We start from the raw sequence: 23,388 nt of genomic DNA, 5'->3' as shown, positions 1-23,388 counted from the left end.
TTTAGGAGCCATGAGATCATGACCTGAACCAAAACCAGGAATTGGAAGCTTAACCTATTGAGCCATCCAGGTGCCCCCAATATATTTTTCTCATAAAAGGAACCAGAGTTCCTTGGAGAAATGACTGATTCTAGATTGAGAGCAAAAAGTGTGCAAACTGAACTGAGAACATCTTAATATGCCAAAAAAAACAAAGAAGTATCAGATTGCTGGTTTTCTGTCAAAGGACTCAGAAAATGAACTCCAGGAGACTCTGAATAGTTAAATACAGTTATCTTTGAACATTAGCAAGAATATTGATTGCAATGTATTTAAACTCTTTTAATGCTCTTAAATCTGTAAGTTTAGGATAATAGCAAAAAATAAAATAAACACTACAAGTTCATTGATCACCTCTGGAACATGGTAGGGAAGCAATCATACAGGAAATAAAATAAATGAATGTATGCTTAATTTTTCTATATGAACTGTATATTACTATAATCAAATAATTCATAAAATTTCTTTTTATAGAAATCTTCTAGCTAAGACATGAAAGCAGAAATTATAGAATAAGATAATCATAATTTTTAACCTGAATTAAATGATCTAGATAATGATCACCAAAGGCTGCTGACATCACACATACTTGGACATATACACACACATGCATACACACACACTCACACACACACTCACACACACACACACACACACATACACACATCAGGCATTATGTATCTTCTGGTGGAAGTATAGAACCCCTAGAATATCAAACTTGAGTCTCAACAATCCTCTAGATCTAACTACCATTTTATAGGCTATCCAGGGAGCAGAGTGGTATGTTAATTTGATAACACAAGGATACAATCAGCAAAATGTAGGATGTACAGAAAAAACTCTACAGAAGAATGAACTGGATTCTTCAACAAATAAACGCTAAGGGAAGAAAAAGGGCAGAGAGAATCAACAGATAAAAAGTGATTTAAAAGATATACCAATTAAAATATGTGAGCTTTATATGGATTCCAATGTGAACAAATTTTTAAAAAATTAGAAAAGATAACCAGGGAGATGTTAATTACATTAAGAAATTATTTTTAATATTATGGGACGTGAAAATAATAATATAGTAAAATGGCAATATGATTACATTGGTAAAAGATTTCTTTTAGAGATCTTTTAAGTTATATGCTGAAATATTTTTAAGTGAAAAACTACTTTTGGGGTGCTTAATGGGTAGGGTATAGGTATAGGTAAAGTAAGAATTGTCAATAGCTGAAGCTGAGTATATGAGAGTCCATTAAACTGTTGTCTCTACTTTTGAGTTTGATTGACTTTCCTATAATAAAATGGTAAGAATTAATAGCTCTCAGTAAGATGAAAATGCATAGTTTCCTAGAGCTTTTATATGAATACTGGTTACAACAGCACTTTTAGCAAGCATTTCATTAAATCTTTACTTGAAAAGTTTTAGGAAAAGTGATAAAATAGCATCAAAATCAGCATTATAATCTCCTGCTCTTTATTCCTTTGCAAAAATCACCATCAGCCCACCCTTCTATTACACATTTTAAAAAGCTATCTGTCTATTAAGGGTCACTTTGAGGAAGGCAGAAAAGTGAGAATGTAAGGTAAAATTTATTTCAGAATATGAACCTATTGGGACTTAATGCTTTATCTACTTAATGTTTTTATAACTATGTACACATTTCTTAATTCTTAGGAGTAAGAAAGTAAGCATTGACAACAAGTAGGAATATTATCTTTTTCTAATGATATGAGAATGGAACCCCCATTATAACATGTAAATTTATTGCTTGATTTTTGTGTGTTTTACTTTTATATATATTTTCAGGAACACATAGTAAATGAGACTACTGTACATTTATAAAGAGCTAAATAAAGTTTAATCTTTGCCTCAGTTTCTTTGTTTGAAGCCGTTTGAAAAACTAGAAATTCAGATGAATATTAATGTTATATTTTATCACAGTGTTATTACTAGTGAAATTTTGAAAGTAACTTAGATTCAAACCAAACAAAATCATTTAAATTATAACATTTGTGGGGGAATATTTTGTAGTGTTGGAGAAATCTAATTAAAACCAAATCTCAGGACGCCTGGGTGGCTCAGTCGGTTGAGCGGCCGACTTCGGCTCAGGTCATGATCGCACAGCTCCTGAGTTTGAGCCCCGCGTCTGGCTCTCTGCTGACAGCTCAGAGCCTGGAGTCTGCTTCTGCTTCTCTGTCTGCCTCTCTCTCTACCTCTAACCCACTCGCATTCTGTCTCTGTCTCTCTCAAAAATAAATAAACATAAAAAAAAAAAAAACAAATCTCCCAACCCAGAAAAACCACTCCACAAAAGTAATAGAAGAAGAGAACACTTTTGTTATTGAGTAATCATTAAATCAGCATGTGATGCACATTACAGGCAATCTGCTGAGATTACAAAAACAGAAAGAAATCTCAACCTTTTATATAACCAAGCATATACAATCCATTACACATGTTGTGAAGATAACCAATAACCAGTCCTCTAGTAAGACTTAACAAAACCATTTCTCACACTTAGTTCAATTTATTTACCTGGTGATTGAGATTAGCTAATTAACTTTACCCAAAGTAGAAGCAAAGTTCTCATATCTTTATGACAGGAGGTAGTTTTGTAACTTGAAGCAAGATGCACACATATGTTAGGCACCAACCTTTCCACAGAAATCCAGAGATAATGGTATTACCTCCTTTGATCTTTATATTTCACAGAGGATTCCAAGTACTTGAGAGAGACATGCCTGGTTATAAAGCTGACAAAAGGCCTACTTGGCTTTCAAAAGAATTTATATACATTTCAAATAGAGGAGAAAGTAGTTAGCAATTTCAAGTTTTCTAAAGTAAATGTCCTAAAGGAAAGGAGGGGAGGGAAATCTATTCCCTCATTTTTTTTAAAAAAAATTATTAACGACCTATTTTTTTAGAGCAGTTTTAGGTTTATAACAAAATTGAGAGGGAGGTACAGATATTTCCCATATATTTCCTGGTCCCACACATTCATAGCCTTCCCCATCATCAACATCACTAACCAGATTGGTGCATTTTTTTTTAACCAAGGATGAACCTACACTGACATATCATAATAACTCCAAATCCATAGTTTCCATTAGGTTTCACTCATGGTGTTGTACATTCTATGGGTTAATGTATAATGACAAATATCATTATAGCATCTTGTAGATCACATTCAGTGTCTTAAAAATCCTGTGTGCTATGCCTATTCACCTCTCCTCCTCCACCACAGTCAATGACTGATCTTTTGGTCATCTCCATAATTTTGCCTTTTCCTGACTGTCATATAGTTGAAGTCACACGGCATGTAGCTTTTCCAGATTAGTTTCTTTCACTTAGTATGCATTTAAGCCTCCACTATGTCTTCTCATGGCTTGACAGTTCATTTCTTTTTAACAATGAATAATATTCCATTGTCTGGATGTGCTACAGCTTATTTATCCATTGACCCACTGAAGGACATCTTGGTGGCTTTCAAGTTTGGGCAATTTTGAATAAAACTGCTATAAACAGCCACATGCAGGTTTTTGTGCAGACATTTAGGTTTTCAACTCCTTTAGGTAAATACCAAGGAGAAAGATCGTTGCATCATATGGTGAGAGTATGTTTATTATTGTAGGAAATGGCCAAACTGTCTTCCAAAGGGGAAATATTTGCATTTCCTCTGGCAGTGAAGAGGAGCTCCTGTTGCTCTCCATCCTTGCCAATATTTGGCATGGACAAGTGTTCTGGGTGACAGCCATTCTAATATGTGTGTGGTAGTATCTCATTGTCATTTTAATTTGCATTTCCCTGATGGCATGACATGGGTCATTTTTTTCATGTGTTTATTTACCATATTTATATCTTTTTTGGTGAGGTATCTGCTAAGGTATTTGGCCCAGTTTTTAATTGTGTCATTTGTTTTCTTATTTAAGAGTTCTTTTGTAAGTGTTAGAATTTCTTCACAATCTGGCCATCACTTGTTATTGTTTTCATGGTATATGTATATGTATATGTATATGTATATGTATGTGCATATATATGTGTGTGTGTGTATATATAATGATATGTATTCACACCATATGTAGTTATGTATATGTATCATTATCATATATATATGCTAATTATAACAGGTGCCAGGTGATTTCTCATTGTGGTTTTGATTTGCATTTCTCTGATGATTAGTGATGTTGGTCACCTTTGAAAAATGGCCCTACTGGCCACTCGTGTGTCTTTTTTGAAGAAATGTGTACTCAAGTCCTTTATCCATTTTTAAATTGTTTTTTTCTGCTCTGGAGCTGTAGGAATTCCTTACGTATTTTGGAAATTAACCTCTTATCAGATATATGGTTATTAATATTTTGTCTCATTCTGTTGATTGCCTTTTCACCATATTGAGTGTTTACTTTACTATGCAAAGGCTTTTGAATTTGGTATGATTCCACTTGTTCTTGCTTTTGTTGCTTGTGCTTTAAATGTCATATTCATGAACTCATTGCCAAAACCAATGTCATGAAGCTTTACCCTATGTGTTCTTCTGGGAGTTTTAAAATTTCAGGTTTTAATCCATTTTGAGTTGATTTTTGTGTATGATGTAATATAGTGGTTCAGTTTCATTGTTTTGCATTGTGGATATCCAGTTTTCCTATCAGTATATGTTGAAGAGACTATTCTCTTTCCACTGCTTATTTTTGGCTCCCTTGTTGAAGATCAATTGATTTGTATATGTGTAGGTTTATTTCTGGGCTCTATTCTGTTCTCTTGTTCTATATGTCTCTCTTTATTCAGTACCAACTGTTTTCATTACTATAGCTATGTAATATATTTTGAAATGGGAAGGGTAATGGTTCCAGCTTTGTTCTGTTTCCTCAATATCACTTTGGCTCTTCTGGTCCTTTTTATATAATCATAGAGAGGTCAAATGTTATACATATGTAATATGTAAAAAAATGTGTACAAAAATAAAACCTATATCCAATCCTGGTTTTAAAATATTTCTGGTAAAAGTTCGGTATATTTAAAATTTAAACTCCCTGTCAGTCCCTTTTAAAATGTTTTCCCTCCCTCCATCCCAAGGTGGCTTTTGAAGTCAGGAGTAAGCTTCTGTAAGCTAAAGCTATGTCAGATGGATTTATTATCTGGACACAAGGAGGCAACACAATTACATGCTTTGCTCTCTGTTCACGAACTAACATTTGCACAATAACAAATCATCAACAGACTTTGAAAGAAGTTATGTGATTGGTCACTGATCATAGTTTATATCTATTATTTATATAGTGATTTGTGGACTACAGAACTAGTGGTGAAGTATATACTTTATGCACTTACAGTTAATATACCATGATCACTGAAAGTTAAACCACGTTGGTTTGGGAGCTAGTATTGTCTAACTAAACTGTGGTAACTGGAATTCTGTCATATCAGTACATGCCTGTGCTTCTGTTTCTCTGGTGGCATTCGCTCTCCCATTTTCTGAAGTTATAAGTGAAAAAGGGATGCTGGGAAAGAAACTAGACTACAGGAAGGGAACATTATTAGGAGATAGTTCAAAAATATTGACTTCATTATATTGAAATATTATATGATTCATACTTATTTACTTAACATAATGCTCATAATTTTCATATTACTAATATTTAACAACATGATCTTATGACTTCATAATATTTCATCAAACAGCAATAGATAAATTTTACTGAGTGCTTCTACATGGTAGACATTGTTCCAAGTGCTTATAGTATTATCTCATTAATCCTGTCAATATTTTGAGATTATTCCTCTTAATATTTTGAGATTATTCACATTTCATAGATGAGAAATCCAAGTTAAATAAAGATTATATGAAGACTCTAAGATACACAGTTCATAAGTGAGAAATTCAGATTTAATTTTAAGCATTCTGATTCTACTGCCCTTTCCTCTGTTGTACTAGTCTCTACTACAATATTATGTATTAATTCTATACTTTTTTCTTGGGTATTTAGACTTACATTTTTCTTGCTTTTATACAGAAATCCTTGTATGCATTCATGGTTTCTTTAGCAAAAAATCCATGAATGGAATTATTTCATCAAATTTTATGGATCTTTTCAAGATTTTTGTTGTATTTTGCAAATCACCTCAGAAAATATTTGTTTCAATTTACATTTTCCTAAGAAATACATTAGACTGACCATTTAAAAAACCCTCACCAACTAACAGTTCATAATTTAACATATCTTTAGTGGCTTTATATTTTTTCTTTTGTCACTTACTTTTGTTATTCTTTGCTTATTTTTGGTTGGGCTTTTTTCAAATTATGAGTGTGCTTTTTATATATTAATGATAATAAGCTATTATTTTATATGATGGATATATTTTAACCTTTTACATTAGTATTTTAACTAGTTGTTCTGTTGCTTGTAGGAAAGTTGTGCATTTTGCATATTTGTTTTATAATTGTCCTCTTTGTGGGGCTTCTGGGTGGCTCGGTTGGTTAAGCATCTATCTGACTTCAGCTCAAGTCATGATCTCGCGGTTTGTGGGCTTGAGCCCGATGTCAGGGTCTGTGCTGACAGCTCAGAGCCTGGAACCCGCTTCAGATTCTGTGTCTCCCTCTCTCCTGTCCCTCCCCCACCCACTCAGTGTCTCTCTCTGAAACATAAGCATTAAAAAAATAATTGTCCCCTTTGCTAGATGAGACAGAAATATTGTGAAAATAGCATAAAATGAGAGACAGTATAAAGGGACATCTATGAAAATAAGGATAGAATTTATGACAGTAATGTATGGATTTTTAAATATTCAATATACAAAGTAGCATTGGGTATATAATACAAAAATACAACCATGAAGAACAGTTTCAACATCCAAAGTTCTAAGCAGATCTGCAAGGAATAAGATGGAGAATCTATCATTGCAACTAAGGAAGAAAGAATAAAACATGCAGCAGAATTGTGATTTAATACTGAGTAATAAAACCAAAGATATTTAGATTTCTTCCATTTAGGGGTGAGAGACTGAGACAAATGTGGACCCACAAGCCAAGAGAGCCAGGAAAGTGATGATTAAGCTGAATCCTCCTTAATTCAATCACATCATATCCAATCAAATAGGTCAAAAGAAGTGATAATAGCATTTATATAGATTTTGCATATTAGAAAGCCAAATGAACTGGTAGTACACTTACTTGACTTATTTAGGTAATGCAAACTAAGCCTTTAGACTAAGAATTTTGGAGTTCATTATCTTTTGAGGACTTTGGTATGTCTCCCTCCATGGCAGTACCTCATTTATATAAAAGTAACCTTAAAAGCATTATTAATACTTGATATTTGATATATAAATGTGTTCGCATGACCCTAACACTGCTTGTACTTTTTCCATTCCTGAATCTCTCTGCTAATGAATCATTTCAGAACTCACATTTTGTTTTACATTAATGAGAACAGGATTTTTAAACATCATATTCACCTATATGGATAATTGAAACGTGTGAATGTCAGAAAAATTTAATTAATGTCACACAGAAATTGACAGAGAAGATAATTCCAACTTGGAAAGCAATCAGTAATAGACTCCGTGGCCTTTATGATTCCAAAAACTGATTTTGATTTTTTTTAATGATACATCACTGTTTTAATGGGTATAGGACAAGGTTAATAACTACACCCAAATTGGTCACTTTCAAGCCAAATTATTGCAAAATATATTTAGTTATTTTTTCTCATAAAAGATGTAATTATAACACTTAGATTGGGGCGCCTGGGTGGCTTGGTCGGTTAAGCGTCCGACTTCAGCTCAGGTCATGATCTCACAGCCCGTGAGTTTGAGCCCCGCGTCGGGCTCTGTGCTGACAGCTCAGAGCCTGGAGCCTGCTTCTCATTCTGTGTCTCCCTCTCTCTCTGCCCCTCCCCTGCTCATGCTCTGTCTCTCTCTGTCTCAAAAATAAATAAAAACATTAAAAAATTAAAAAAAAATAAAACTTAGATTAATTTTAGGATATTTTATGTGTCAATTTTATTTTCCTTCTCTGCCTTCCTAAATGGAATTTAGTCTTTTTTTCTTTTAATTTTTTAGAGAGAGGGAAAGTGTGAGTGGGGGAGGAGGGCAGGAGAGAGAGAATCTTAAGCAGGCTCCATGCTCAGTGTGGAGTCCAGTGCAGGACTCAATCCCACGACCCTGGGATCATGACTAGAGCTGAAATCAAATTGGATGCTCAACCAACAGCCACCCAGATGCCTGGAACTCTTATTCTTAAAAGCCTTTGTTCATTCCCTGCCCATTTAAGATGACCAACATGACTAGAAAAGGAATATTCAAGTTATTCTAAGTTTCCTCATTGTACTATGCTATAAAATTCACTTACCCAGTTCCTTTAAGATCTGTAACAGTGCCACATTAAGTGGTCCTTTTGGTCAAACATTAAATGAAATGGTGCTTCACCTTTGCTTCTTTCCTACAAAATACCCTGAAGAGTATAACAAAAATTATTTTCATTTTGCAGTATCCAGCGGTAGTGAGTAATTTATAAGTTAGCCAATGAAAATGGTACCAATTTCATAGTTTATCCATGCAGAGATTACTAAATTACCAAAAGCTAAAGAGTATTTTTAAAGCAAGTGTGTTATTTTTAGATGTTTAACTTTACTAGTTTTTAAAAATTTTACAAGAACATCTCAATCAAATTAGAAATTATAACCCAATTCAGCATAATCTGGGGGATTGTATAGCCTCTAAAAATGTCTTATTTACTATTAAGCTGTCCCCAAATTCTCACTTTATGCAGAAGAAAACATCTGGTCACTATTTCATTGCTGAAGATAATTAGCTTCCAATTTTCACAAATTATATTTTCACCTATGCCCCTTGCAAAGCCCAGGGACTACAGACTTGTCCAATTATTCTGACCCATCTCCCTAGGTGAATAAAAATGGAAAGCAGTTCTTTCCTGTAAGAAATTAACCCATCACCTGCTAACCTCTAAGGTTGTATCTCAGTAGCTATTAGGCTGCCATTTAAATTTTATTTTCTTATAATAAACCTACAAATGCCCAGTTGGTCACTGTTAATATCAAGAAATATTGAAACCTGATACATGATATATTTGCACTGTTGAAGAATGTCAGAGAAAATTCTTTCTGAAATCATACTACTACTTATATCTAAAACATGGGCAATGGTATAGCTCCACTATTTCTGTAACTTACACTTCCATTCCTAGTTCTATTCATAAGAAAAGAAAAAGATCTTAACAAATATAATTGAAGAAGGATTGGATTCCTTACTTTGTATTTTATGCATCTCAAGCACTTTTGCTTCAGCTGTAAATATATTTTCTAACCCCTTCCACCCTTTCCTCATCCTTACTTCCACTGACTGTGGAAAATACATTTGTTTGCATTATTTCTCGGTTTTGAAAAGCTTTGTATTATAAAAGAAAAAAAACATTCCTGAACATAATAGAAACTTACAATTTGCTCAGTGATAGAAAGAGAATGCTCCTCTTTTTTTTTGAGAAAATGTAAATTAGAGAATGAGAAGATATGACAGCTGAACAATCAAAGATAAAGAAATAGTTGGCCAGAGAGCCTTCCCTAGAAGAAAAGTAATATATATTTGCGAGCATAATATATATTTGTGAGCATAACTCACTCCATACAAATCAGCAAGTGAGAGCAGTCTGAGAGCAGGGATGATTCAGAAGTGAGAATAAATTGTTAGAGAACCTTCATATGGTCTAAAAATGACAAATCATCCTGATTAGTACAGTGCATTACTTGAGACTCTAAAATGTTTTTGTTCCTTCTAGAAACTTGCTCTATGTGATGATTTCTTAATAAATATCTATTTTCTGCAGGCTAATTTTGCAATAACTGTTCTACACACCATTTTGATTCTGCCATACTACTTAACCATTTCCCCCACATTGTCTCACATATATTCCCTTTGCCTAACACATTGTCCTATCTCATAGGTACATAATGTCTATTGAGTTGAATGATGAAAAGAATGTATTCAGTCCTGTTTTTCAGAGCTAGCAGCAATATGGACATGTGACCTCATTCTTCTAGATGTTATTTCCCACCATGCCTATAACTGTCATCCCCACAGGTGGACTGGTTTCTTCACCTCTCCATAAAAGCGCCTTGCACTTGCTTGATTCCTTGCTTGATAAACCATTGTCACTCTGCTTGCATAAATTCTATCCATTCCTCAAAGTCAATTTTAAGCCTCGGTTTCTTTGTTTGTTTTTGCTTTAGTTTTTTTTGAGACAGAGTGACAGAGTGCAAGTGGGGGAGGGGCAGAAGAGAGGGAGACAGAATTTGAAGCAGGCTCCAGGCACTGAGCTGCTAGCACAGAGCCCAATGCGGAGCTTGAACTCATGAATTGTGAGATCATGACCTGAGCCGAAGTTGGATGCTTAACCAACTGAGCCACCCAGGCATCCCAAGCTTCACTTTCTTTTTTTTTTTTTTTTTTTTTTTTTTTATTTATGATTTTATATATTTTTTTTCCAACGTTTATTTATTTTTGGGACAGAGAGAGACAGAGCATGAACGGGGGAGGAGCAGAGAGAGGGAGACACAGAATCGGAAACAGGCTCCAGGCTCTAAGCCATCAGCCCAGAGCCTGACGCGGGGCTCGAACTCACGGAGCGCGAGATCGTGACCTGGCTGAAGTCGGACGCTTAACCGACTGCGCCACCCAGGCGCCCCCCAAGCTTCACTTTCTTAATGAAGCCTCCTTTCATTTCTCTTGCCCTCATTGATCATTCGTTCTTATCAGTGCCTACACCTGTAATGCATAACATTCAACCTAAATGTTGATATAATATACATGTCAACATATGTCACTGTACATAGTTATCCTTGTGTATTCGTCTATGCAAATAAAATATTAAACAATTGAGAGTGCATAAGAAATTAAAGACATGACATTGATCCTTCAATTGTTTAATTGTAGGCTTATTATATTCTCTAGTGAACCACTGAGAATATAATAAGCCTACAATAACATTTACAGACAGAAAAGAATATGCAATCAGACATAAAAACATACCTAGCAGTTATATTACCGTTTTTCCCCCAAATTCTATGTGTTTTTCTATTATTGGTAGGTATCCATGGACACTTTTAACAATAAATTTAAGCATTGCAAAAGGCACTGTAGACAGACTGGAGAAGTAGAATGAAAATATCAATAAGGCACTCCTCAACCAATTGGCAACATACGATATTATCTTGGGATGTTTTAAGATTTTATACAGCTCAGTTAGAGGATCCTAGAATTTTGATTCATGAGTCATGAATCACAGCTCTGTATGCTCATAATAAAGTTCAAAATGACTCTTTCTTGAATTAAATAATGTGACGTCCCAAAGAAAAGAATATGTACAGTGTGAAGGATAGAGTTCAGAGACTTTAAAACTGTTCATATTTGAAGACATATAAGGTATAATGTAATGATAATGACTAATAAAAGATTTTATTGGCAGAGGTGATGATTAGAAAAGTCATGAACTAAGACCTGTGAGATAGTTTACTTCTGGAGTATTGAAATCTTATTTCATGCTTGTTTGTTGTTGTTGTTTGCTTGTTCATGCATGTTTTCCTTAGTCACTGTTTTTCAGGATGTGCAAATTGCACCTAAAAATAATTCCAGAACCTGTTTACTTTTAGTTGGCAAAGAAATAAAAACAATAGGAGCTTCAGTGTGAGCTGCTTCCTTGCAAACAATGAAATTATAAGTTTAATATGAGGTTTATATAATCAGCAGAATTATATAAGAATTCATATATGCAGAATAAAAAGATTTGATTCCTTCTTTTATCAAATTTAAAATTCACACTAAAAAACTTATCTGTGCTTATGTAAATATATAATTTTAAATAAAAAATAAAATAAAAGGGTCACCTGAGTGGTTTAGTTGGCTAAGCATCCAACTCTTGATTTCAGCTCAGGCCAGGATCTCATGATGATGAGAGTGGGCATAGAGCCTGCTTGAGATTCTCTCTCCCTCTCCATGGCCCCTCTCCCACTCCAGTGTGCTCACTTTCTCTCCCTCTGTCTCTCCCTCTCTCGCTCACTCTTTCTCGATAGATAGATGGATAGAGAGATAGATAGATAGATAAAATTAGGGTGAAATACTTAAGTTCATTGTTCTCATTCATTGAAAATGAGCCATAAACATATTTTGACTTTTTTCAATTGCGCCTGAAAGTCAAAAAACCAAATGAAGACAACAAAGCCAATCAACTTCTTGATTAAAAAGTAAAAGAGATGCTCACTTCAGCAGCACATATACTAAAATTGAAATGATACAGAGAACATTAGCATGTCCTCTGCATGAGGATAACATGCAAATTCATGAGGCATTCCATATTTCCAAAAAAAAAACAAACAGTAAAAGAGCATTTTTTTTTTTTTTAATCTCAGGGCCAGCATCAGCCTTCTGTTAGTGCTCTTAAGTACCCACAGAATTCTGAGTGATTAATGCATGTAATCCCATCAAATAGTCCTTATAGTCTATCTACAAACTAAAGAAACAAACCTAACCATTTCCAGCCTGAACTTGGCCCTTCAACTTACATGGGCTATAGCATCTGGAGCTGAGGTGACAGGACTGGAACCTGCCTTTTTCATCAATGAGCATACTCAGAGTCAAGGGACCCTGAACTATCCACTCACGCTCCACAATCTTTGCTTAATTCATGGAGTCTCTAAAAAAGATAATAAAGTGGCCATTGCTATTAGAGTCAAAACTTAGTGCCAATGTTTGGATCCAAGTACAAGCCCCTTTTATCAATGCCTTTCACCATCTTCCTTCCTCCTATATCACAGACCTGCAGAACATCACAGGTCATTGCTGACAGATATCAGTACCTCAGACCACTGTGACCTCTACTCTGAGGTCTCTTCTGACAGCATGATCATGCCACACCCACAGTGCATACAGCCCTACCCACCCCCTTTCCCAGGAATATCTTATGATGTTGAAGAAAATCTAGTAGAGAATTTAATACAAAATTGGTCATGACATGATTCCAGGTTTCATATCCTGGAAACTGGTTTAAACTTGATCTAAGCAGGTAATTGAAAGGATTAACAGAGAATCACAGGGAAAGCAATGCTCCCAAACAGCTCCCTCTCATCATACTTCCTTCCTCAAACACCCTCTTTTGCTCTCCCAGATCTTCCCTTTTTCCTCTTCTTAATCCTCTCAACAGAAGGATACTACTCTGTTGTGTCAAATTCCAGGGCACCATATGGCTATATTTACAAGTGGAAGGAATTACTATGTTAAAAATTAATGTGTGGCTTTCTCCTTGTGGTTTTTGTTGACTCTGTGCCATGGGATGAGTAAGGTGTAGCAGAACCCCCTCAAGCACCCTGCTGCCAAGCATTGCCTTATAAGCATTCTCCATCTCTAGCTAGCCACGTAGGTTCCTGGCGATTCTACTTCCAATTATAGGCACAGTTATATCCTTACATTAGATTCTCTTAATTTCTCAATCACATTATTGCTATGACCTCCTAAGTGGTCATTCTGCCTCTGATATTTTCTCCAACTTTCTCATTGTAATCAGGGCATCTCCCATGCTTAAAATCTTCTAATGGCTCCTGTGGTCTTCAAGATAACATCTGCATTCTTTAAATATGGGTCTCAATGCCTTCATTTTCTAGTTGCTGTTCATTCCTCCAGCACTTTTTTTTTTTTTTTTTTGGTAATTCTTTGCTCATATCCTATTTACCACACTAGGATGAAAGAGTTACAGAAGTAGGTGGTTTATGATGCATTTTTTCATTTTATTGTAGAAACACTGTCAGGGTAACAAAGAAAGTGAGTGGCCTAATCTATTCCTGTTAACTGGACCCAAGCATCTGGAAATTCTTGAATGTGGATGTTACATTGAAGAACTACATTTCTCACTCCTGCTTTGCTGGTCACTTCCCAGAAAAAAGAAGAGGCGTGTTCACTATCTACTATAAAAGTAGCCAGTTCCTACAGTCAGGCTGCTTTCAATTGCATTTTCAATTTTCAATTAAATTGCAAAATTACATTTCACAGGATCCTTCATGGGCTTTGAAGTCCAGGTTAGTACCCTGCTTGTATAGCTGATTATATATAGCTGACAAAGCTGACTTTACTTCAGTAGCAGTTGTTGATCTTACTGTAATTGCCTATTTAACCAGTTTATTGCACAGACTGAACTTGTCAAAATACAATTGTAAAACAGCTTTATTTCTACCTGTTTACTGCCTTCAGATGTCTTCTGCTAGATCTCTTTCACTGCCCTTTGGCTATACTGCAGGCAGATTCTGTAGCTTTAAATTCATTCCCAGCTATGGAAATCACCTCAACTTCAGGTAACAAAAAATTTAGACTCAACTAAATTAAAATTTCAAACTTTCATTTAATTCAAAACTGTTTTCCTCCCCAGCTCGGGCCGACTTTCAGGTTGGGGACATGCAGTGAAGAATGGGGGCATGGTCACCTTTTCACTTCTCCCCACATTGCTCTTCCAGCCTTGTGGGGTGGGAGGGAGTGTTTGGAGACAGAGGCTGCTGTAACATGGCTGGTGGTACCTTCTTTCATGCCAGGCATACACAAGCCAACTCTCTTTCAAGAGATATTGTTGTGGATTCTTCTGAGATTCCCTTTGCAGGCTTTGTACTGTTCTATGCCATTCCCTGAAGCACACAGCCACTCTCCTGATTTTATACAACTCCTACTCCCATCCTAGCTTTGCTCCCACCTCTGGTAGTTTTCCTCCAGTCTTTTTTGTTGTTGTTGTTGTTATATTCCTTTTAGCCATGCAGGCAATCCTTGAGACAGCTCCTGGCCTTCTTCAGTGTCTGTATGGCTCACAGGAAATATCAAACACCCCGTGCTAACCAGTAGAAGTGCCAGCTGCTCACTGTGTTGTTCTCTCCATCTCCTGCTTTATTGGCAGCTCTAGCCAGACCTCTCCACACTTCACTGAGTGAAATGGAGCCACCACATTCTAAGGGCACATGTTAAGCCCTTCCAACTTCTCTACCATCATGATTCATTAAGACTGGGACTGTATAAATCATAAACACCAGCATTACTTAATGCCTGGCATGTAATAGGCATTAAAAGAATATTTGTTAAATTAATAAATAAATGAGTTAGTCTTGATCTGATAGAGAGAAACCAAAAAGCCAATACATAGCTGACAGAGTCTCTGTAGAGTACTTTGATCATTTTTATCAGAAACCTTTTTTTAAATTCCTTTCTTTGACCAGCAATCCAAATTCTAAAAATTTATCTTAAGGAAATAACTGGGCAAATGCTCACTGATATATGTACAAGGATAAACATTGTATAACATTAACAAAATGAAAATCACCTGTGTGCTCAATAATGGTGGATTGGTTAAATAAGTTATGGTTTATTCAAACATTTAGAATGTTATTCTGTCAGAATTTTGTGTGTGTATGTAGAAGTATATTTATTGGTATGGAAATGAAACTTGAAGCAGAACATGACAATGAAAGAAAGAGGGACGCCTGGGTGGCTCAGTCAGTTAAGCATCCAACTTTGGCTCAGGTCATGATCTCAAGGTTTATGGGCTCGAGCCCTGCATTGGGCTCTGTGCTGACAGCTTGGAACCTGGAGCCTGCTTCAGATTCTGTGTCTCCCTCTCTCTCTGCCCTCCCCTGCTTGCACTCAGTCTCTCTCTCTTCCTCTCTCAAAAATAAATAAACATTAAAGAGAGAGAGAGAGAGAGAGAGAGGAAGAAAGAGAGAAAAGTAAGAAAGAGAAAGAAAAAAACAACTGTGATTTGCAAACAGATACACTGCAACACAATTTAAGTGCAAATGCAATGTTGTAGCATTTTAGGTCTCGTTTATCAAGCTAAGATAACAGTAGCACTACTAGCTCACAGATCCTTATATTTCAAAGGCCACTGACTATTCCAGCAAGTTGCTTATTTATAAATCTGGCAAATCTTTGCCCAGACCGTGCTTGCTCACTTCTGCCATAAAACCATCCATAACTAACTCCAGTTCCTGAAACCCTTTCCTAACTTCCCCATTTAAGACAGACTGAAACGCTGTCAAAATGATGTCCTTTGCCTAGCATGTATAATAAGCCCAGTTTTGTATATTCAATGGTTTAGCTTATATGATCAACAAAATAACTACTTTCTTTTTTTTTATTACAATATAAAAAAATTTTAGCCTGAGTATTTTCATGCTATCTTTTTTTTACCTCCATTTGGAGTAGCTGCATGACAAATACCTTTTAAATTATGAAATAAGTTGTTTAAATTGATGAATATTCTGAATTTTTCAGCAAATTAAGATTTTCACAATTATAGATTTTATCAATTTTATTTCATTCCCAGAGAATATAATGGTATCTATTTTTTTTAAAGGTGCTTCATCAAAATATTCTTCCCACAAATCAGAATAATTAAAGATATTTCAAAAATAAATCTTATATGTGCTCAACATCGCTCCTCATCAGGGAAAAATAAATCAAAACCACACTCAGATATTTAGCATTCGTTTTGTGGAATACTTTGAGGATTTCCAAAGAATTTTGAATAAAATATAGCCAAACTTTACAAGACAAATTCATATTAAATTTTATATCAAATTCATATTAAATCCCCCACCCCCCCCCAGTGGGGGGGAGGGGGGGTGGTGAGAAAGTATATATTTAAAGCTTTAATACCTATAAAATTCATTTTATGATGGTTAACAGTGAGATAAATTATGTGTGAAGTGTTGCTTTATTCAATATTGACTTCATCACATTTTGTGATTCATTTACTGTTGCACTACAACTAATTGCAAATGTATTTTTAATGTTTTTATAAGCTTCTTTTATTGTAGTAAGAACACAATATGGCATCTGGTCAACCAATTTTTAAGTATTATTAACTATAGGCATTAAATGGTACAACAGATCTGTAGAATTTCATCTTGTGTATCTGAAACTTGACACCAGTCAAATAGCACCTCTCTGTTTTCCCCTCTCAGTCAGTCCTTGGCAACCACCATTCTACTGTCTATGAGTTTGAGTATTTTAGATACTTTATATAAGTGGCATCATGCAGTTTTTCGTTTTGTTTTGTTTTTTTGCTTTTGTGACTTTTGTAACTGGCTTAATTCATTTAGCATAATGTCTTCCAGCTTCATCCATGTTATTACATATGGCAAGGTTTCCTTCCTTTTTAAGTCTAAATGGTATTTCATTGTATACACCACATTTTCTTCACCATTTATCTGTTGATGGACACTTCAGCTGTTTCTGTATCTTAGCTATTGCAAATGATGCTAGAGTGAATATGATACTGTAGATACTTTTTTGAGTTAGTTTTCCCATTATTTTCAGATTATTTTCAGAAACGGAATTGCTGGATCATGTGGTAGTTCTATATTTAATGTTTGAGAAACCTTCATACTGTTTTCTATAGAGGCTGCACCCTTTTACATTCCTACGGACAGTGTGCTTAATTTAATAATAACTTTTTTTACATTATTCTGTGCTCCAGAAATATTTTTATTTATGTTATTATCACAAAACAAATAATATTATATTCACTACTTATTATTTTAACTGCATTCATAATAGGAATATAAGTAAGATCTGTTGTTTGCCTCAGATAGAATGAATTTCCAAAAACTTCACTTTGATTTCACTAACAAGATGAAAAATTAAGATGTGGTTCAAGTTGAATTAAGTGATCTTCTATTTAAGACATTTGATAACACTGGAAAGAAAAAAAACTCTTATTTAATTCTTTAAAATTTTACTTCTGCCAGTTAAAGTAACACATTAACAGTTATTGATGTACTTTTCACACATAACATGAAAACAACTTGGCTTGAACATGAGTGAAATTAATTTAGAAGAGTAATCGTTTGATCTAAGGGAAAAGTCAGTGTTCACAGAGTTGTACATCATCCACCTTCTGCATCTACATATCTTAAATTATCATCTTTAATCTTCTCCAATTAACTGCTCATTTTGAAGTAGATACTGATACTTCAGTAGATTTATATCTTCTGTTTTTCTTGTGGTTGATGTTATTACTAGGGCCTCCATAGTCCTTCAATCATATGTGTCTTCATCAACTTTATTGAGAAATAGGAATTAATACTTATTTTTTTTATTAAACATGGACTTTTTATACCCAGCTCACTGATGCAAAAGGGCTTATTGCAAAATTAAAAAGCATGACCAAACAATAAACAAATACTGTAGATTTGTAATATGTGATATATTATAAAGCCACTTAAGCAAGAGAATTCAGACTACTCTCAATATGTACCAGAGCAAAATTGCTCAACCTCTGTCTCCCATACATATATTTCATAAACTCCTATTATATAGCAGTCTGGAGATACTGGGTCTCACAGGCCATTGCACACCTGGCTGCCGCACCAAGTAGCTGGCAAGATGATGGAGTGTAATACTTTTACAAACACAAAACACTGGGAGCAAGTTGTTCCTGTTTCTTCACATTGGAGAGCACTCATTGTACACTATCCTTGAAAAGGAGAAATTGGTAACATTATACCTGGAAAAGGTTGGGAATAGAGAAGGGTAATCATTGGCCATCTCTTGGATTTAATTATGACTCAAAAAATTTGAACTCCATTGCTACAGTAGAAAAGACTTATCAGACAAGACCCTGGCAGAAGTTGGAAATCTAAAGAGGAAGTCTGCTAAGGAAATAATGGGTTATTTTAATGTAACTATTAATCGCAATATTTCATTATACAGTGAAATATCTTGGATAAATTCTAAAACACTTGAGACCCTGTTTAGCAGAATGGGACACATGGTTTCCCTTATTAAAGACTTAAATGTAAAGCACAAATCAAAAATTCTAGAAGAAAATGTAGAAAAATATTTGTGACTTTGGAGTACAGACACATTTATCAAACAAGACAAGAAAACATGGATTACAAAGAGAATGCAGTAATAAATAAAACAGAAATAAGAGAAATGGTGAAAATATATTCACAGCAGAAAGATATTTTCAAAATATATAACAGATAAATTTGGGATATCCAGATCATATAAAAACTCCTGGAAGCTATATTTAAAAAAACAACCAACAAGCACACCAACTTAAAATGGCAAATACATACAGTATATATATGATACATATGATATATATTTTACATATACATATGAATTACAGAAGAATAAACATGAACATCAACTAAAACGGCTAAACGCATGAAAAGATATTGAACTTCACCCAGCAGTGAGGGAGAGGCAAATTTTTAAAGTCTGACAATGCACAGGGCACCTGGGTGGCTCAGTCCTTAAGTGTCTGATGCTTGATTCAGCTCAGATCATTATCTCATGGTTGGTGAGATTGAGCCCTGCAGTCCCTGAACGGACAGTACAGAACCTGCTTGGGAACCTCTCTCTTCCTCGCTGTCTGCCCCTCCCACATGCACTCTCTCTCTTTTTCTCACAATAAATAAATAAATAAACATTAAAAAAAATAAAAAATAAAAGTCTGGCACTGCAGAGTATTATGAGAATCTGAGTAAATGCATACATAGGACTAGTACAGCACCTTTGGAGCATAATTTGAAAATGCCTATAAAAGCTGAAAATGTACATGCTTAGTGTTCCAACACTTCCTCTATTAGATGTATACTCTAAAGAATCATTCATGTAATCACACAAAGAGATATGTACAAAGATGTCCATTGTATAATTACCTGAAATAGGAAATAGCTGGAAACAAGCTAAATATCCTTTAATAAAAAAGTAGATGAATAAATTGTGGTATATTTATATGGCAGAAAGCCACACAGCTGCAAGAGTTATTAAATTTGATTTATATGTATCAACACTAGATTATTACAAAACCCAGCTTTTATGCTGTATAATATGTTTTTAAGATTCATTTATGAAAAAAAAAGATTCATTTATGTTAGTACATATAAATCAAGTTCATTCATTTTAACTGCTGTAGGATTTCCATAATTCTGCAGTTTGCATTTTTCACTCAATATTGTTTTAAAATGATACGTAAATCATGATACATTCTGTAGAATTTTAAAACACATATATCAGTTTTCCACTTTGGTGAAAGATGAAAACATGTTTGGTAACCAGAGAAACAAAACAGGCAGGATACACTTCAGGATTGTGGTGGAAACTAGAAAGTGGGGTGATTGAACAGGTGGGAGGGGAATAAGTGCCATGATCTGCTTCATGGTATTTTTTTATTTATGAAAATAATAAAATGGGGAGGGGGGGAGAAGGGATGTGAAGCATAGATAACAAAATCTCTTTAATCTGGGTGGTAGGTACATGGATATTTTATCACTCTATGCTTTCCTGAAGGTTTGAAATAATTCATCTTTTTATAAATGCCTTAATATGAAAAATTTGAATTACCCAGGTCAAAATAAAACAGTATCAAAAAAATAAAACAGTGTCTTCTAACATCTCCCTGTGTAATACAATATTATTGGCTTTTTAAAATAAAATATCTGCCCTCCCTGCATTTTCAATTTTCATCTTTTTTATACATCTTGAATTATAGATTGAATTATTCTTATTAAATGATGCTTTTACAACTTGAGGTTTCCTTCCAAAAACTGTTTTTATATATTCACAATCTTGCATCACTATTTAAATGATTTTAGTGAATGCTACTAAAAATTTGTACCACAAATCCCTATTCTTCAATTTTTAATTTTTTATATACTTCATGAATGGCTGGTGAATTTTTTGATGGTGTTATTTTCTGAAAGAATTTATGGTTGGTATATTTTTAATTCCTTGTATTTATGAGAGTATCTTACTCTCTGTTTTACATAAATAGCAGTTTGGCTAAAAATGTCATTCATGGGTTAAGATGCTTTGTCTTCAAAATGCTATACATGTTGACCATGGTGTACTACCATTTAGGGTTGGAGAGAAGCATTAAGCCAGTTTGATTTTTGGTTTTTAGTCAGATCTCTTAGTTTATTTTATGTCTGCAAACCTATAGTTTATTTTCTCTTATTTTGTTATTAAATTTCTTTTTCAGGATTGTCATTAGTTTCTATATTAATTTTGCCTAAACCATGGTGAACGTTTTCATCTGTGCAGTTTGGCATGTTTCACTTCCAGGATGTTTTCTTCAATTATGTTTTAAATACTTATTCTATGTAAGTGTTTTGGCTTCTTCCTTAAGACATAAGTAATTAATTTTAGGTTAGATTCTATTCAATCGCCTTCCTATGGACACTATTCTTTATTACTGTTTAAACTTACTATCTTCCCTCCATCTTCTGGTTGAGGTTTTTTTGGTTGTTTATATTCTGTAATATTTGATTCTTTTTTTCCTACATCAATACTGTTATTTATTACCTCCAAAAGCAGGTTTTAATTTTGAGAGTGTATTCTTTTATCCATGAAGCTTCACCTTATTTCAACAAGCTTCATATTCATCTTTGCCTTTGCATCTCAGCTCTGGTGTTTCCCAACAAACCTGTTTTATGTCAGTAATACTCTTATTCCAGCTTAGTCTCCATTTTGTGGGTATTAGCATCATTCTGCTAGATCCTCACTCCTAAGATGCAATGGACAGTGGTTGTTATTGTGAGACAGTCCTCAGGTTTTCCAGTGTCTAGTGGCATTCACTGCTATACCCTGACTAATCAGATGGAATCCCCTGCTGTCCACATGGCAAGGCTCTTGGGCACGTTGAGCCAGTCCAATAGGTAAAAATTTATCACTCCCATCATACTGTGCTGCTACCGGGTTTCTGTCTCTTCCCTCACTTAAGCTGACCACCCTCGAAAAGTGTAGTATGCCATTTCTGGCAAATTTCCTCACCATTCATTCACAAGCACAGTATCTGAAGAGAAACAGAATAGTAAAGTAATACTGTGGTGTAGGTGCGTGCAAGTGTAAACCCATTCTTTCTGCAATTCATGCAGTTTTAAATAGGAGAGGCAGTCATCTCCTTGGTATACATCAGCTATGGGGAATACGCTTAGGAATTTCCTGAGCTTGCACCGATGGGTTAAGAAGGCATAAAGTTTGGGTAAACAAGATTAGGTTAGGTAAATGGGGCTAAGGCCCCCAGTATAGGACAAAGATATAGGAATAAGGAATGTCGGGATGAAAACATCTGAGATGAGGTAAACAAGATGAAGTATTCAAGGCGGAAATGCCCCACAATTTCGTGCAATACCAGAAAGCAGCTTTGACAGGAAGGAAGGACAAAAATAGGTAAATAGGAAAACAGAACTTTAGACCACAGCAGGGTGAAGTTCCCCAGAGGGGAGCTAATTAGCAAAAGAAAGGTGCCTTGTTGACCCTGAGGTAGCATGCTCTGTACTTCTGTGCCCTGGGCCAGTTCAGGTAAACAGAAGTGGTTCCTCATGTTTAATGTAAACAACCTTCCACCCAGCACCAGAATTTTGTTTTGTATTGATCCAAACCCCTAACACTGCATATCTTCAAAACCCCCGTTCCTCATGCCCATGAGTTAATGTACACGGTTTCATTGTCTCTTTGTGCACATCCATCACGCTTGTAAGCCTTCTGATCTTAATAAAAATGGACCAAGGACCCTTACTCAGGGCTCTTGTCTCCTCCCAGACATTAGCCTCTCTTGCATTTTCAATCCTGTGTCCTGCTGTCTTGCTGGACAAGAGAGAACTCCAGACCCAGAGTCTAGGACAATCAGCCAAATATATCTATTCTAAGATGACATCTAGAGAAAGAGAATAATGAAAATTTCCATCTACCTACTTCTTGGCGAGTAGGCCACTATGTTGCAGAAAATGTATAAGCCAGATTTGTGCAAGCCAAACTCCTTGGTATGTTTTTGTTAAATAGAAGTTCCATCTAGATTTTAGTACCAGGTTGCTTTTCAAGTCTTAGTTTTCGGTGCCATTCTGGTTTCACTTTTTTCTTTTAAGTTCACAGGAAATGTTGGGAGAGTCAGTATCAGAAATTGCCAGCTTGACCCCCCTCTTGGACAAAGGGAAATTATTAATTATTTAAGTAATTTTTGTAGGTGTTTTAAAGAAATATTTGATATATATTAAAAATAAACTGGTTTGAAAATAGCATCTTAAAATAATTCCTACAAATCAAACATCTCCTCTCTGCTTCTGTATTTGGATCATCGTCAAACTATGTTTTTGTTACCATAATTATAGATATTCAAAATTGTAGAAAAAGTTATTGTTGAAAATCAGGGAAGAGGGGCGCCTGGGTGGCGCAGTCGGTTAAGCGTCCGACTTCAGCCAGGTCACGATCTCGCGGTCCGTGAGTTCGAGCCCCGCGTCAGGCTCTGGGCTGATGGCTCAGAGCCTGGAGCCTGTTTCCGATTCTGTGTCTCCCTCTCTCTCTGCCCCTTCCCC

The 23,388-nt window shown here is 35.1% G+C and overlaps 1 long non-coding RNA gene and 1 other non-coding gene across 3 annotated transcripts in view; both read left to right on the top strand.

The window, feature by feature from the left end:
• Positions 1 to 23,388, top strand: part of LOC121028458 (uncharacterized) — a 207,809-nt gene that overhangs the window by 11,197 nt on the left and 173,224 nt on the right. The gene's annotated exons all lie outside the window — the stretch shown is intronic.
• LOC121029056 (U6 spliceosomal RNA) lies at positions 12,289 to 12,395 on the top strand. The gene has a single exon (XR_005789563.1). It is a non-coding gene; the product is annotated as a U6 spliceosomal RNA (small nuclear RNA).

The sequence above is a fragment of the Herpailurus yagouaroundi genome, unplaced genomic scaffold (assembly GCF_014898765.1).
Source record: "Herpailurus yagouaroundi ecotype Mexico unplaced genomic scaffold, PumYag 100, whole genome shotgun sequence".
NCBI classification, from domain to species: domain Eukaryota; kingdom Metazoa; phylum Chordata; class Mammalia; order Carnivora; family Felidae; genus Herpailurus; species Herpailurus yagouaroundi.
The sequence above is the reverse complement of the archived record's forward strand: the minus strand, read 5'-3'. Positions and strand labels throughout refer to the sequence as shown.